Here is a 4259-nt window from a genome sequence, read left to right as displayed (position 1 = left end):
TATATATATATATATATATGTGTGTATGTATATATGTATAATATATACATAATGATATTATAATAATTAAGTGGCCAACATAAGCGTAAAGTTATATATAAAGTTATATATAATTAAAGTTAAATAAATTACCATAAACTTTTTATAAAAAATTCTTTTAGCGACGTTGCTAGAATGTTTCAAAACATTTTTTGCGTATTGGAAATGCTCATCATAATTATTTACCGTAACCAGTACAAAACCGATGCAACATATAATCAAACTATTTGACACGAACAGAATCAACGCAATATCGGAATATAAATTTTCAATTCTTTTTGAAAAGATAATAATACTCTCATGTTTTTCAATTATTTTCCTCATTATTGCTAGATTCATTTTGTGTCCGTTTTGCTTTGAAATGATTTTTGTGAACCATTTACCGAGAATCTCTATTTGACCAGTTAAATGTAATATCTAAAAGATTTTGAATGTGATTTCAGTTTGATATTTTATATATAATCGCAGTATAACTTCAGTTTTATAATCCAGTTTTATAATTCCAGAGAACATTGCGATATATTAGTTAAGGTGGACGCAACAATTATTAAAAATTCTAATAATTCTTTCAAGTCAGTTTCAACTTACCAAGACAACGAGGAGAACGATTAGCATGACAACAGTGCAGTCACATAGCACTGTGCAAAAAAATTGTGTAACTAATACCAAATAAACAAATTGTGTATTACTAAATGGAAAGTCCATCTTTAAAATAAGCGGTCATGGATAGATCAGTCTCTTCTAGATTACTCATATCAAACGTAAAAACGCTAGCGGTATATAATGTTATAGCTATTGAGAAGATACCGAAGACGGTTTTAGCGAAATTCTATGATAAAATGGCTTTGTTTGTTCTCACACGTGTACTAAAATCAGCAGCGCTATTTTTTTTCCAGTCCATCGCCATCATCGTCAATATCTTATCAAATGTTCTATAAGTGATTTTATCAATTATCACAATATAATAATAAAAAAAAATATTAATTTTTTAGAGCTCTTACATGTGCAGGAATTTATATAATATTATGCACAAATAATATGATTAAAAATAACATAGTGTCTTTCTTTATAAAAATATAATTAATAACTTTTTAGCATTTAAATTATAGCTATTTGTGTCTTACCGTTGATTGAATCAGAAAATGAGTTTAGAAGAAAATTGGCTAAAACTCAAGGTTGCACTTAATCCGTCCATCAAATCTTTCGGAAAGATAAACAGTGTGTAAGTGCAAAATAATATATCGATATTGTAAAGATTGAGTAACTACGAGTACAATAGTCCAAAACAGGCTACAAAATGGAATGTACGGGTATTTGGCCAGATACCAAATGCGAAGCGAAATTTCTACGGTTCGGTTGATAATGTTTATAGGTTTATGTTTGTTTCATATTCTTTTCCTTTTCAACTTGTTATATTAATTTACTATATTTTCATCTTCTTTTACAGAAACATATATATAATTTGTATTACTGAAGAGTCAGTACTAAATTGTATAAAGCTAATCAATCGTATGATGTGTAAAACTGAGCGTCTCGGTACAAATTGAAAAATTCTAAGTGAAAGCGAAATAAAAGAACATATTTCTCCTCACAGTCATTAAATATTTGCGGCATTAAATTATGCGCTTAAATTACATACGCAATTGTTGTGTCTTTCCTGTTACTCATAACTCTCGTAAGAAAAAAAAAACGAAGAAAATATCCTTTAAATCAATAATCATCCTACAGACCAATGCAGGAGTGAGCGATTTGTTTTAAAAATTCAAACAGACATAGGTAAGCAACACTCAAACGAAAATGCGAATATTAAATTTATAATGGGGATCACAAGAAAAAATTTCAAACTGCGTGAAAATCGCAGAAAGTGTTCGAAGAAAACAAAGAGCACCGATCATAGTTATGGTTATATGGTCTCACGCTTTAGGAGAAAACAAGAAAAAAAGAAAAGAAGAAAAAGAAATTTACAACTCAGACGAATTTTCATCCTCCTTCTCTTTATTTGTCGCTTCGTATAATGCAAAACGCGCTTAGAAAGTATAAAAAGTCTGAATGGAAATTGATGGAACTCGAAGCAGAGAGAATAATGAGCGAACACGGGGAGAAAGAGAGAGAGAGAGAGAGAGAGAGAGAGAGAGAAAGAGAGAAAGAAAGAGAAAAAGAGAGAGGAAAAGAAAAAGAGAAAGAGAGAAAATCATACTTCACTTCGTTCACTTTGTTCGACTTTATTTAATACAACTTTGCGTATATTTCGAGTTATTGATTTTTCTTCCGAGTTTATTCTAGTTTTCAACGAAAGCACATTCAAGCACATTGACGTATATAACAGACAACAGAGCAGTAAGTAACATCGAAATATAAATTTTTATGAATTTTAACTTGTATGCAAAATTTCTAAATTATAATATCCAACTTTTTTTAAAACTTATTTAAACCAACACTTATTTAAAAAAAGAAATGATACATAAAATTATTTTATTTTAATAGAGCGAAAGCAGAATCATGATTTAACTAAATTCTACAATTTGTTCATTGTTTCTCATAGCGTAAAAAGTAAATTAATATTAACAAATAAAATTAATTGTAATATTAAATATTATGATTTATTCAGTGGGAAAAGTAACATATGATTATGAAAAAAAGGGAGATTATGGAAGAAATGGTAAAGAAGAAAAAAGACAAAGATGTATAAAGAAAGGAAAAAATAAAAATGAGAGAACTGATGAGAACAATAGGGTTAAAAACAACAGGGATGAGATATTTTTAGGCAAAAATAAGTTGTGAAGATTGGCGGAATGTAGGCGTCGAAAAATAAAAAAGGAAAGTGAATAACAGAAAAGATAAACAGATTATATGTGGAAAAGACTAAGAAATATGTAAGTATGTGTGAATGTGTGAAAAGAAAAAGACAAAAAGTAGAGAGAGAGAAAGAGAGAGAGAGAGAGAGAGAGAGAGAGAGAGAGAGAAAGAGAGAGAGAGAAATTATATTAAAGACGTTAGTAGAATAAGACGGTCAAGAAAAACTTATAAATATGATAAATATGATAAATATAGTAAAGTGTGTTGGGGAAAATAAATAATTAAAAACAAAATAGAATATAAAGTACTAAAAAAAAATATATGTTTCTTTTTCATGTGGCGTACGTATAGATGTGCAAAATGACAATGAAATGATAAAATAGCGAAAGACAAGACAGAATATGAAATATAGGACTATAAATATAATTTTTTTAAATAGTTTCTAAATATTGATGTTTAAATTTGTTTATAATTAAACATAATTAACTTTTTTTCAGGACATGATCAGCAGCACAGATATATTGATAGGACGCAGACGATTTTACAATTTGTAATCATAATAATTATGGAGACTGGATAAAAATACTTTCAAAAATACAACAAATATAATGGAGTTTTCTTTTGATTACACTGTTAAAATGTTTCAGTAATCCATAGAAACGTTAATAACATCCATAACTTTTTCAATTGTAGTTTTAATCATATTTTTGCGATCTCAAATCAGAAATAATATCGTTCAACTTTCGTTCATATGTATATTGTACCAAAGAGATTTATAAGCCGCATTGAGGATATGTTGTGATTCTAAAGGTCAATGAAAATAGCTTTTCTAATTATTTACTGTTACGAACCCAATTTACACGTTACGTAAAACATGACAAAAGAATTAAAGCTGTCAAGCTATGTTATAACAAAAGCCAATCGTCGTTAATTCCTACGTAACTACAGTTAAATTGGTTTAAATATAAAAATTTAAATATTATATATGCTCCATTATTAAAATTAAAGTTTACAGGACAAATATTAATTAAATGTCACTTGTTGCCAAGCTGAAACATTACATATTCAACTATATATAGACAACTTTAAAATAGATTATAAAATCGTTCAGTTAATATTATACCTTTGTAGTAATTCTTCGATCAAGCAAAAACTAAACGTCTCGAAATTCATGATGATATAAAACAGTACCCTCTTCATCAATATTATGGAAACGTTTATTGACTGCAACATTATTTGCATTAATATTCTGTACATTCTTTTCATATTTTTATCCTTTAAACTATGCGATTATCATTATTCTAAAATCGAAATTCTTCTCTTTTTAATATTATTATAGAGAATCGTATTAGAGAATATTATTATTTAACGTAATGTTGTGAAACACATCTCTTATATAAAATTCAATTGTATATCTTTTTAAT

Source organism: Atta colombica, unplaced genomic scaffold (assembly GCF_001594045.1).
Source record: "Atta colombica isolate Treedump-2 unplaced genomic scaffold, Acol1.0 scaffold189, whole genome shotgun sequence".
Taxonomy (NCBI): domain Eukaryota; kingdom Metazoa; phylum Arthropoda; class Insecta; order Hymenoptera; family Formicidae; genus Atta; species Atta colombica.
The sequence above is the reverse complement of the archived record's forward strand: the minus strand, read 5'-3'. Positions refer to the sequence as shown.